Here is a 13,986-nt window from a genome sequence, read left to right on the forward strand (position 1 = left end):
AATTAATCAAAAACTCTGAAAGGGTACTAAGCCTAGTAAGAGCGTAATTTGCCACAGCAATTCAAGGCAAACTCCTAGTGAAATTGCCGATGGAATTCTTAAGCTTGGTGAATATGAAAAAAAAAAGTATAAATTCATTTGAATAGGAAATTTGGTTGGTTTGGTCGGTGTATATACACGAGACAAGACAAGGGGTTTGGTTGACACGGAATTTTTTTTTTCTTACACTTTGGTTTTGTACCGCGGGACTTAATTTGAAGACAAGGGGATTCTGATGTTAATAGAATGGAAGAGACTATTCGACGACGGGTTAAAAGAAAGATTCGCTAATCTAAAATCTAAACAAAAGGAGCCGAGCTTTTGCAGCTCTGCACTGCGCCACGCACGTGTATGTGAACTCATCGAGGGTCGTATAGTGTGTCAGAAATGTAATCTTTTCTGTTCCCAGAAACAAAAGGGGTCCGCTTCGTTCCCAAGTCCATAATTAAGAAGTGTACCACCACCTCCCCATACCCCCAAATACCCCAAAACTCCATTCATTTCCAAAAGAATATGAATGCAAAAAATAAAAAATTATTTCTCGCAACTTCAACATATATAGTTTGAAATGCACATTCATTTTGCTGTTTAATTACCTTGCGTCTAAGTATAGGCGTGCTGCAAAACATATTCTACTAGACCTGGACTAGAGATAACAATTAGGCCAATAGACTAAAAATATACAACGACTAAACATAGGTTTATCAGTTTGCGTGTCATGATATGAAGGACATCAGATATAAAGTAGAGACGTGTGCTTGTGACTATGTCGCACTGCACTGCGGGATGGTTCGTTAAGTTCATTTCGAACTTCACATCTCTATAGTCCATGGTAAATTAAGTAGAAATTAAATACAGCCTGACCTTTAACCCTATAGATTTTATTCCAATTACTATTCAAGACCTGGCTCTATCATAATCAAATATAAGGGGGGGGGGGTTTAAACTGTTCACGAATGTCAGGATCAGGATGGAAGTGGTTTCCCAACATGATGGGAAAACTTTGAAGAACAATTCCTTTCCTTCTTCCTACAAAAATCATCATAATCCATTTTCCAACTGCTTCAGTAAACACATTTCGCGCCTACCTTCGTCACCCTGTGTCAATATGGCGAGGGGACCGACCGGGGGTAAACCCCCATCGGATCTTAATGAAAAGTGGTGGGTGTTCGCCCCATCACGTAAAGAAATGTGTAAATTCTTTTTTTTTTCCCCCATTGGTTTCAATTCATTCCCCAATTCCCTACCATTGAATTCCCAGAATGAAACGAATATATAACCTAGTACTTGATACAATCTTGTCTTTCTGTTGGAAGAAGACAAAGAAAATCCTAAAGGAGAATATGAAATATATGGAAGAGAAAGAGAGACAAAAAAATTGCCTAATTTACGCAAGCTGTCCTATTTACTCTGATGGGTCCTCTCCCAAAATTTTTGCGTCTGTCTCATCGGCGTTGAAACAAAATGAAAAAAATTGGTAGGAAATTTAATTAGTAAGGCATCTTTTGGACGGAAAGAAAAAGGGGATGATGGGAACGACGGATGGAGAAAAAGGAAGCTCAAGATGAGAATACTCGCGAGCGGCGCGCTAAATGAGGAGAGAGACTCTTCTCTCTCTCTCTCTCTCTCTCTCTGTGTTCATCCGAAATTGTCATTGATTCGTTTCGTTTTGGAGAACGTCTCTCTCCTCTTCCTCTTTAATTAGGAAAAAAGAGGGCTAACCCCCCCCCCCAAACCCCATGCACTAGCTGCCTCTTTATTTAAAGGCTGCTGTGGATCAGAACCGTTAACAGCTCGATAAGTTTATGAGAAGAATTGGGAGCTTAGTGGAGAAAGCCAGACGAGGCGTGCTTTGAAAACCCAAGTATATTCAGGCGTCGAGTTTGGAAATTTGACTTAAATAAAATTTAAATATGACATATTTAAATATAATTTTTCAGATTATATACGGAGGCGGCCATCTGGCATCTGTATCCTCCTATCTCTTGACAAAAGTGAATGTGAATTAAGTACTTAGTGCGAGAGACAGGATGAATTCTATTTGTTTAGTTTTTGAGTGAGAAGTTATAGGCCTACAACCCTACGATATCTTTGTTTAAAATAAGCTCCAAAATCCATCCACTTGAAGGGGGGTAGAACGAAATATAAATTTTAAAAGATAACATTTGCCAAAATTGAAAAGAGTTACTTTTTAGGCAGTTGTCATGGCAACCAACCTATTCAAGCTATTCTCTAAATAAATTAATACCGAAGTTATAATTATTTTCTACTATATTAAAACTTCCATTGGTTGATTTCAATTAAACGATAAATATCTTTAGTTTAATTTTCTTCTGACAATGTGGAACTATTGTTGTCATTATTTTCTATGGGGAGTTGATACGTGTACGGAGGGGAAGTGGAAGCCCAAGGTCTAGTATATAGCAAGGACATTCCCTGATTGGTGATGGCGTTTATTGGTCCCTTCGCTCTGTTTCTCTTTGTCACTCGCGTCATTTATCATAGCGTGCCATTTCCAACTCTCTCTCTCTCTCGCTGTCTCACTCCGACTGTCTGTCTGTATTCACTCCGCAGCCTCTTCCAATCCCACTCTTCATCCTCCGCATCCCCGTAATGCCGGAGAAAGGTTTATACGTTTGTGTTATTTCTATCTCTTTATCCAAATACAGACTCGGTTAGAATAAATACAGATAAAAGGCGGAAAGATATGTTAATTCTAATGCGAACAAGTCCAGGTCAATTGACCATCATTCCAGTAGGGAAGGGAAAAATGGTATCTTAATGGAGTGACCGCAAAAATTGACCCCCGGCTCACATGATTATATCCCCTTGACCCTGATATATTGACCCCTTTCACGATAAACTCCCCACGTGATCTCTCTACCCCCGTCCCCCCTCCCGTTCGACACAGAACTGTGTGATGGGATTGTCCCCCACGATGGGAAAAAAAATGTTTCCAGGAAAGGATGGTTGCATGCGGGATTCGGTGGGTAAAACGTCAAAATGCCAGTTCATTTATCATAAGGAAAAGCCGAAAAACCATTAGCAGAAACAAAGATTAGGCTTAACGCCGGGCCCGAGCTAGGAAAAACCGTGAAGGGTAAAGTTTTAACTTTGAAACAGAGAGGGTGAATGCCGGTGGAAAAAAAACTGACTTTATCGTAGCGAATGCAGATTTCACGTCCTTTTTTGGGGTTGAAAAACATGGTTATTTAACACACTGGTTATAAAGTGTCGTTCATGGAATTTCCCATACCATCATTTGGCAGCTAACTGTGATAAGGTTAGAAACGTCACGTCCCACTTAACCAATCAGGCGCATTCCCCCACTAGCCTTGCCTTTTGTAGAGTTCGCCGCCATTTTGGTGGATCTTATTATCTTTATTCGTGTTTGGCTGGGGAAAAGTGAAGAAACACCATAACCAGTGTATTTTAAAAAACCATGATTTTAAGAAAAGAAATATATGTGCAGGTTGGCTTAACACTGGTCTTAATATTTATACGACTAGGAAAAAGTACATTTGTCTTCCCATCCTAGACAACTCGACTTCTGGAGTCATTTCATCTCATTAAAAACCTTCAATACCTACCAAACTAAGTCCCGATATAAAAAACCCCACCCAGTAACTTGGCACTCGTGGTAGATTTAAACTGGGACGGTAGAGCAAGATTAATGACGAACAATCGGTACGTTCCGAGCGTTGTCAGTTATTACGTACCCATCTCATATGCATCCATTCGCGTGGTAACCGTGAATAGCGTGTAATGGATGAAAAGGGGAGCAAATATACATTAACTCTAGTATCCACTGTATTAACGCAAAACTCGCGAATAAAATCTTATATAGTTAAATCCCATCATTTTCCTTACACAAATTTTTATTTAACGTAGTTGCAAGCAAAGTCAAGGTTAGAATTGCGAAGGCTTCCTGAGCTTCCTGATTTGACTCCTGGATTGAAAATCAATTCAAAATTTAGATCAGTTTTTCGGGGAAGTAAACCTACGCATGCGCATTAATGGATTCGTGAAGAATCATTGTTCGGTCCCCATTTCATATATTTTTTACAAAGCTTTCTCAAATATCTTGGGATTTTAATGGATTTCATATTTCATCCTTAAGTTATATTGTTCGAAGGATTTATTTTGTAAGAATCCATTTATTCAAAAAAAATAATAATTCTCTAAGCTAAAAAAGATCATACGATATTTTGAATTTTGAAAGGGATTTGAAAATAACACCAGATATAAGACGGGAGGGTAAGAAGAACTGCATGGGATTATGATTTTTAAGATATTGTTTTCAAGGATATATCTTTTTAATATATATACTTTGTTTCCTATGGACCAGATCTAAAGAACGCCAAGAATGTTATGTTTGGGAAAAGAGGTCAGAAAGGTCAGAGGTTATTCGCGATTGATTCGGAAATACACCAACAATTTTCTTCGAATTCAACGAATGTTATTTCTTGGGGGTCCTTTATATATAATTTGATTGAAGAGTTCAAGACCTAGTTGCTCTGAATATAGATTAGAATGATTTCCCATGGACCTGCGCGTCTGAATGTGTCGCGTCTGATTTCATACAGGCCAAATCTTATTTCTCTCTGGAATAGTTAGGGGTCAGTCAGCAAGTCATTCAGGGGAGGGGGGTAATGCCCCCCTTACTAAACTAACAAGGCAGCATGCACCCGTAGCGCCAATCACGATGCCAAATCATTGATAGGACCCGAGACAACTTCGTCATAAACTATGATGGCACCCCGTGCACAAGTGTAAGATTTGATTGACTATGCAAACCCAGGGATATGTTTTGGGAAATTCAACGTTGGACGTCTCTAGGACTGTCTCTAACACAAGACATTGACTAGTTTAACAGATCGTGGGCAATGTTACTTAAAATCATTACAGACATTTTGCTCGAGCAAAATTTGAATCAATGGTAACAATTTATAATCTAAATAATTTGAATTCGGGACAGGAGTTGAATATTCTATGGGAAAATATATAAATTCAATATAGTAAAAAAAATCTATAAAAAATTTGAGTTAACTGTCGTGGGATCTAGCTGTAGAAATTTGGCAAAGGTTGCATTGACACAAACGAAACGGACTGCATGGGAAAGGCAGCCTGTCGGGTTAGCAAGCTCTAGTTCCAACCAGTGAGAAAGAGATAGAAAACTGAAGGTGTTTTTTTGTCTGGCATCTTTCGTAAAATTTTATCTCTCCCAGAGTTAATTTAAGCCGACAGTATGATGGATTGCACCCAACCTATACGGCCAACAACACAACGAGCACCAGAGAGAGAGAGAGAGAAGGTTCGCTGCTTTTTTTACCATTCCTTCCGTCTTTCTTACTTATTTCAACCCCGAATCGATTCCCATCTCTCAAGAATATCAAATTCCTAAATGAAAATCGAATAAATACCCATAGTCCAATATTGGCAGAAGCATTTGGATAACCCAATAGACCTGTAGTATCCGGACATAGAAGGGGGTTGATACATTGCCATCCGCCTCTGCGTGCGTACTCGCGTGACACAAAGAGACTACAGCGCATGCGCCAAAACGTGAGATGAACATTGAAATGGTCTACAGCTATTTGAAGCTCATAAAACACAAAACAAACCTTAGATGTTAAGACAATTATTCTTGGTGGAATTTTTCGTACACTTCTTCCTTACGCTTGAACGGGGGCTCTCGCCCCTTCGTAGCTAGCGACCCCCCCCCCGGTTGGTTTTACCCCCATCAGCCGTCGTCCGCCTTCTCTCGGCAGCTCATTGGTACCCCCAAAAAACCATCAATCACTCTGGTGCCAAGAAACGGTACCCCCGTCCGTCCGTCCCTTTCTGCTAGGTCGCCCACTATCCAACAACCATTTCTAGAAAGTCGACGGCATTTTTTTTCTCTTCTTCTTGTTCCGGGGAAGTAAAGCTAGGAGTTTCCGGCAAAGAGCCGTTCGCTTTCCGTCCCTAGTTAGACAATTTTTACTTCTACTGTATAGTGTAGCGTAGCCAAGGACTAGTTCGGGTACAATACTTGACGCGCAATTATAATGGCTAGCTTAACAATTTTTAACAATGGAAGGGTGCCACATCTGCTAAGTTTCATACGAGATATCACGTTAAGGATATCAGAAACCCTGATTTTAATAATAATGCAAATATAAGTTTAGTTTGAATAATAAATATGTTAATTGCGTGATGGTCCTTGCGGATCTTCTTTAAAATTCAATAGGAAATACTGGGATAGTACTTCCGAAATTGGGTACGGCCAAAGTATGAAAACTTTTATAGACAAATGCGAACAAAACCCTAGTTCAATGTTCTAGGTTCACATTTTTTTTCAAAGCCTCGTGCTTTAGGGGTTGGTTAGTTGGATAGGTGTCAAACAAGAAATGTCTCTGACGATCACAAAACATATTGGGGGCTTTTAAAGTCTGTCCGATAATATTCGGGTTTATTTCTCATTCCTACACGGTATAGCCATAGCTGACTTGTCACGCAAACCCATAAGTAATTGTAGATTCCATCAACAACTAATGATAAATCGTTTTCCACGAAAATTTATCGCAATTTAATTTCGATCGAGCCAGGACAACAAAACTAAAAAACCTCTTGGACATTTTTAGAGAAGTCTGGCCAGCAGCAGCTTTTAAAACAACTGTCCGCAACTCGATCACCATCCCAAGGTTGCAATGTGGATTGAAATTTAAACTTGAACTTAAATGACAAGTGAGAAAAATATAATAATAAAATGGGAAAGCATAGCTAGATTTTTTTGACCATTATAGCTGAAATGAAAAAAACTAAATTTCAAATGAAAAGATCCGAGATTGCAATAACTCTTTTGGTTTGTGTGTGTTCGCGCCTGTCTCCTCCCTTTCAATAAGTTTGAAAATGAATTTGAAAAGCGTACGTATATCGTATCTTTACACAAAAGGATTTTGGGGGCATTAAGAACCACCACAGAGGGATGATGGCGTATTACGAAATGTTACAAAAATCATTTTCATCTCTTGTGGTGGATTGGTTAAGTTCCTTTTCATTGTATCAAAAGAATTTAACCCAAAAGTCTGCATGCAAACGGAGGAGCGCGCCTCTATGCGAATTTATTCCATTTTTGAAAAAGAGAGAGAGAGAGATTTTTGATAAAAGAATCAACTAATGAAATCATTTCGAACAATCCATCTCAAACGGAATTTACAATATTATTATAAAAGGCTAACAGCATCCTTATTTTAACCGTCGTATGTGTCCCATAGATATCAAAAACTAGCCCCAGAAAAACGTGTTTGATCGTAACTTATACTACACGTGCTCTCGTATATTATTTACGATATCTATGATCGCGTGGTTTTGCACGAGATGAGGTCGCGAGATGGGATGAATATCGGATAGACTATTTCGCACGAAAGCACGCGCTGCCTTTGATAATATTACGCAATATTCGGACGATTTAATATAGTGGAAAGGCGGGGGATGAAATAGCTATCAATTTTAACTTAAACAGCCCATGAAAAAGCGCGGAGAAATGATGTTTTTGGAACCGTATGCGTTTTATTGCCGTCGTACGTCGGTCGGGTCTTTTGTGTTTTCCCAAAAAATAAAAAAATAAAAAAACCTTACGAAGGGAATTGAATTTTTTGTTACCAGCCATCCAGCATTTGGCTTCCATCTCGAGTAATAAATTTCATTCTTTATTAATTCTTCCATCGTTGATGTACGCTAAAACCGAGTTATCTCGGTTATATAAGGGAGGGGGAATATCCAGTATGATCTAATATAATGCAATTTATATATAATATAAATTTGATTTCAACAGATAGTAAGTAACATAGTAAGTTTGGGAAAAAGGTACACCGCGCTAAGTGCATGGCAACGTATATAAAACTATATATTGTTTACTTAAAAGGTATGTTTCATATTATTATGGCAAATTCCTTCCCGCCCCCGCCCACGTGATCTATCCAAGGCCTAGCTAGTTTCGATTATTTGAAAATAATCAAGAAGACTCACGTCTTTCTCTCTTTACGTTTTAATATCTTTGGGGGGGGGGGGAATAAGATGGATGACTTTAGATCAGAACCAATTCCCGACTGACTTTTTTATTATTAAAAAAGAATGAGATAGATATGTATAGGAATTGAATCTAGAGAAGAACAAGAAGAAGAAAAAAAAATGGCCGCCATCGCATCAATGATTGAACACATTGCTCCCTTTTCGTTTTTTTAAAAAAAAATATTTCAATTTAAGGCTCGTGCCAAGGTCTATCACGCTACGAATTAATTCTCGTGATTTCTATAAAAAATATTGCTGTATTTTCGCATTGAAAAATTCTGAGTATAATAATATTCATGGGGAAATGAATAAATTCCTGTGGAAATCAGAAAATGGTTTTTTTCTTTTAAACAAAAAAACAATTCATTATTCTTTCTTTCCGATTCTATCAGTACTCTATTCGCGATGAAAATGGTAATAACGTGAAAGGCAAGGTCTATATTATTTCGTAATAATCTCAGTTCCATATACCCTCGTTTCAATTCAATTCATTCAGTGGAATTGAACAAGTAACTAAAGGAAGAAGATCCGATAGACGATTAGTCCCTGCTGGATCTTTATAATTCGCGCAGATTCAAGTAATAAAGGGGATAGGGGAAGGTATAAAGCCTCGAAATTGAAACAACTGGAGTCGTACTTTAAGCCTAATTAATTATACAAACGCGAATACAATAACAATAATTAAACACATTGAATTTTTAACCTGAAATGAACTCAAATTCCCAATGAACCCCCTTTGGTCCTTATCAAAACTCGTAATCCTGAATGAATTGAAATTCAGTGAAATCAATAGATATCCGTTAATGAAACCCCAAAAAGGACGCTATATAGTTTTCTGTTTGAGCGAAATTAGCCAATCAGAGAAGAAAGGCAGGCATAACTTTGAATTTTAATTAAAAGTTTTGTCCTTTGTCAAGAGAGGAGATAGGTGTGGATTTTTCTGGTTACCAAAATTTCAATATTGAAATAACCAATAAATAAATAAATAAATAAATAGCCCCAGTAATAATATTCATTACTTTGGCCTAATATTGGTTTTATTTTTTTGCCAATGAAGTCAATATGCAAATTTTACTGATTAACCTGAACCTGACTACTGACAAAAGTACCTGTAGAAAGACAAATAAGGGGGTGCGAAGGGGTCCCATTGTATTTTTGGGGGGTTCTTTAAGAAACAATGTATATGAAGATCCATAAAAACTAATCTACAATATCGAATCCTTGAAGGAAAAAAAAAAGTGAAAGAACAAGGGACCAACGTTTCACCATCACAAACATCTGACGAATAATCGAGCAATTTAAAACTGCGGCCCTAAAAAGAATCACTTCAATTAATCGCCCAAAATTTTACGTCCTTATGGGTGATTACCAAAAGGAAAAAAAATGTATTTCATAAAAAATTCCAACCTTAATATGCAATACGCTAGAAACTACCTAAGTTATATTGCAAGTGTTAATGAAAGGTGGCTAGGGTAGGGTTATCGTCTGACAAACGAAAAAGTGGCGCGATGCATTATGGGAGTGGAAAATTTTTAACTAAAGCGAGCGAGAGCGCGCGTGTGTGTGTATCTTACAGGAGCTCTCATTTGCATAAGAGAAATGATTGAGTAGGCCTTTTCTTTAACCCCATACAGGAATATTGGTGTGGATAATATTCCATAGAATGCATGAATTAATTTAATTCACCCTTGAATAAAAACGCTCTAGTTAATTACAGAAGAGTGTGTGAGCCAAGAATACATACAGATAATAGAAACCTCACAAACTTCCCTAATTTCCCTGAAGTTTACTAAAAATCCCTGAGTTTTCCCTGTGTTTTTGTCAACAATTTATTTCCCTGTGTTTTCGTCAACAATTCATTTCCCTGAGTTTTCCCTGTGTTTTCGTCAACAATTTATTTCCCTGTGTTTTCGTCAACAATTTATTTCCCTGAGTTTTTTCCCTGTGTTTTCGTCAACAATTTATTTCCCTGAGTTTTTTCCCTGTGTTTTCGTCAACAATTTATTTCCCTGAGTTTTTTCCCTGTGTTTTCGTCAACAATTTATTTCCCTGAGTTTTTTCCCTGTGTTTTCGTCAACAATTTATTTCCCTGAGTTTTTTCCCTGTGTTTTCGTCAACAATTTATTTCCCTGAGTTTTTTTCCCTGTGTTTTCGTCAACAATTTATTTCCCTGAGTTTTTTCCCTGTGTTTTCGTCAACAATTTATTTCCCTGAGTTTTTTCCCTGTGTTTTCGTCAACAATTTATTTCCCTGAGTTTTGTAGGTTTGTATGAACCATGTTAGAGTTTAGCTAGCTCTTCCCAAAACGTCTGTACACAATTAACGATTCCAATTCAGAGCTCAGTCAGTATTTAACTTTCATGGTAGGTTTGAAATACTTCATGCATGAAGTCTTTTCTATCTATACGGGGGTATCGTTGCTTCTAATTGGAGAGCATAGGTGTTAAAGTCATCTCAGCGATTTTTTCCCGGGGAGCCTGCATTAAACACGGCCCACCCAAATGATTAAAGACTTCTTTTTTAGCATAGTAGCCCCTTTTTTCTACACTATACTATACGGTACCATACCAACCATATATACCCAAGGTTTAACATCGCAACCACCTTCACCACCACCTACCCATCCATCCATATCTTAAGTTAGGATGCCCGCTTGATTGGAAGACACACTCCTCAAGATTGGTTTTTTTCTTCTTCTTCTTTTCCTCCCCTTGTGCATTCTGGGTAAAGACTCAACTAAACTACCTGCTTAAAGAATAGCGATGCGAAGGGTACTTTTAAATTTATGCAAGGTTTTTTTAGGGGGTAGGGTGAACACCAAATATTTTTTTCTCTCTCTCTCTTTGGGAGGGACCAGTATAAGGTATTTAAAGTTTAAAAGTCAAAGAGAAACGTTGTAAAAAGTATTGTTTTCAAAGATGAGTCGACTATAAGAAAGGGGACCGAATTTTTGCGCCACTCACATCTTCCATCATGATCATAGTATCAAGAGATTGTTTTTTTAAATTTTTGGGGGTCCCGTATTTTCTGCTACTACTATACAAAAGGAGTTCGATAAAATGATAAAACGTTCGTATACTCAACTCAAGTCTCACGGGATTACATAACAAAAAATAAAGACTAAGAGGCTGTTTTTTTTACCTTCTGAATAAAGAATAAGATATAATATAGCTAGCTTATGAATGATTTTAGATAAATGTGTACTGCAATCTTGGAAAAGATTAATTTTTTTTTAATTATGAATGAATATACTTAAGATGGAATAATTGGAGGAAAAAATAGAGGTTAAGAAATTAAATGAACTTAAGTTAGTTCTGCTTTGTACTTCAAACGCCAATCTCGAAAGATATTTTGTCTGTTAGGCGTTGACGTACGCGTTTAACTGAACGTTGAGATTTACTGATTAAATCTCAGTATTGACTCCATGGTTCAATAACTAAAATCCATCTCAGGCTTTAATACAATGTTAAAAATACCTAGCTGTTCCAGTAGGTAAATTGGAAAGAGAACGAAGCACAGAAAGAGGCTTGTTAACTTAACGTTTTAGAAATAATTAATAATATTGCAGACGTCAAGTAATATATATTGGATGAAGGAGCAAATTTGCTATCTAGCTATAAATTCAAGCATAGGACCTATAATATATATCCCGTAGTTTGACAGTAAATCCGCGTTCCGTATTAAGGAATTCCACTAAAGAATGACTTTTAATTTAAAATCGAGTATGTGAACATTTCCGTTGAAGGTGTAGGCAGTAGGCACACCTCGACCACTCTATCCCCTCTACTTATCTATCTCGTATAACTCATGGACAAGGGAGAGCTTGAAATTCCAAGCGTGAATTCACGGGAAGAGATTGTTTTAGAATATACAACCCTAGCAGACGACGTAGTAAGTAAGAGAGGCGGTCCCGGTTAAGTTTCTTGTTTACACTTGGAAAAGGGACTTTAATTAAATCTCCGACTGTTTTCCCTTCCAACTCTTGTCGGCGAGGCCCAACCAAATCCGTTCGTTCTCAAATTAGACAACCGGGGCTATGCATGCCGACTTAAGCTTTAACTGAGAGAGGGTATGGCTAGCTGCTATCTCGCCAAGACTCCTTGTGTTTGGTTTAGGGATTGGAATTGTTTCATCGCGGAAATATTTGGTGATATGCGAAAGATGGTAGGTTGGGTGGGTTGTAACTCGTAGTGGTAGTACCTCAGCATTGCCCCAAAACCGTATATGAAATAATTCCTGTGTCTTGATTGGTGCGAATTATCCTTAGCTCCTGTACTAACTCTTATTGACCATGCCTTCGAGGACATTTTTAGACGTAAGCCTTGCATGCGGGTTATGGAACAAATTAGTACTTATTAATCGTTCTAGAAAAGTTAAAGACTCGTACACTGCAGACTGCCCCGAGGCCAAATAGATGCTTAATTCCAAGACTGAAACGTACGCAAGTACTTGGGGGCGAACTTGGTCTTCTAGCTTACTTGACGCGCGTATAAAGAGACAGTTTCCTAAGCCTCACCATTAAATACACTTCCCCTTGTTCTTATTAACGCTGACAAAGGGTACCAACCAAGTCCAACTATAGCTCTCTTCAATACGAGTGCATGGACCAGAACCCATGGTGCGGTAGGAACCGCGGAAAAAGTCATCCGCAGGCAGTTGGACGCGGAGTAAAATAGTCAATTTAACTTGGTAACAAACGTGTAAGGGGGTTCCAATGGAAAGAAAAGGGGTAATACGCTTTCAACTTGAATTGGTGTAATCTCAGGGAAGTTCTCTCGTTTTCGTCTTGATTAATGAAATCTTGCTAAATGTAATTTTAAGCACTGTGAGGCCCCGGATAAAGGGGAGGGGGCTTTCCCCCCACCCAGTTTCATTCTTAAGGGGTTCAACTTCTATTTTTTTTAGATGTGTCGGAAACCGGGGAGAGAAAAGGGTGAGCAATTGGAACCGCGTACCACCACCATTCTTTTTTTTTTAAACTTCAAATTTAGTTCGAGAGGGCATTAATTTGTCTTATACATTTCAAGTTGCCCCCTCTCTCTTTTTGCGAGTCTCTCTCAGTCAGAACACACAGCGGTAGCAGATTTTTTTGGGTCTGTGTATATTATACGGTAGCCCATTTTGTGACTTTAAAGGGTGAGTTTTTATGCGCACCTTTGTCGAGAGAGCTGGGTGCGCGAAACGTTCGTAATGAGCTTGACAATTAACCGAAACATCATTTATAACAATTCCCCTTCTTATTAAAAAAAATACCTCCACGTAAGAATAAAAAAAGAAGTCGGTTGCTTTTTTAAGTTACTTTCCCAACAATGAAATTTAGATACCTAAGCCTAACGTGTTTTTCTTTCTTTCTTTCCTTATTGTATAAATTTGATTGAAAAAGTTGGTTTAAAAACTTACATTACTCGTTCTTCAATAGTTCGATTGATGAGATGGTTCTTATAGTCAGGAAATTATTTGTTGGGGTTAAGTAGAGGTCAAAGTGCGTTGAAAGGTGCCCCTGTCATATTAGTGAACTGGTTGATTTTTTTTTTGAAGTATTTCAACCTATATAAAATAATACAACAATAATGCTCAAAAACAATTTGTTTACAAGTAAACAACATTGACGGAATAAACAACAACTGATTGATTGATGGATGGGATCATTAAATGTATGTCAAATCCATTGAAATTTAACCACAAACGTGTCTAGATCGGCTGTGTTATAATCTCAAACATTAGAGCCAAGGCTAAATGTCAAATTTATAACTTTAAACAATATCTGGTATTAATTTTATAGTAAAATTATCAAATACTTACAAAATTATATCACTTAAAAGTAATTAAATTGGCAAAAAAAAAAAAGAAACACCTACCAACCAATGGCAAACTGAGTATATAAAAAAAATT

General features: G+C 37.6%; 1 protein-coding gene and 1 long non-coding RNA gene across 10 annotated transcripts in view; one reads left to right on the forward strand and one right to left on the reverse strand.

The window, feature by feature from the left end:
- Nucleotides 1–13,986, reverse strand: part of LOC149690706 (uncharacterized) — a 179,398-nt gene that overhangs the window by 71,887 nt on the left and 93,525 nt on the right. The window contains exon 7 of one of the 2 annotated variants that reach the window (XR_016383783.1): nucleotides 13,495–13,641. The exons of the other annotated variant lie outside the window; for it this stretch is intronic. This is a non-coding gene — a long non-coding RNA (uncharacterized LOC149690706). The remainder of the gene's footprint in view (nucleotides 1–13,494; nucleotides 13,642–13,986) is intronic. 2 annotated transcript variants of the gene reach the window in all.
- The window catches only part of dac (dachshund family transcription factor), a 132,948-nt gene that overhangs the window by 59,298 nt on the left and 59,664 nt on the right, over nucleotides 1–13,986 (forward strand). The window lies entirely within an intron of this gene.

The sequence above is a fragment of the Phalangium opilio genome, unplaced genomic scaffold (assembly GCF_054372755.1).
Source record: "Phalangium opilio isolate 3A_F unplaced genomic scaffold, DU_Popi_V2 ptg000031l_1, whole genome shotgun sequence".
Lineage (NCBI taxonomy): Eukaryota > Metazoa > Arthropoda > Arachnida > Opiliones > Phalangiidae > Phalangium > Phalangium opilio.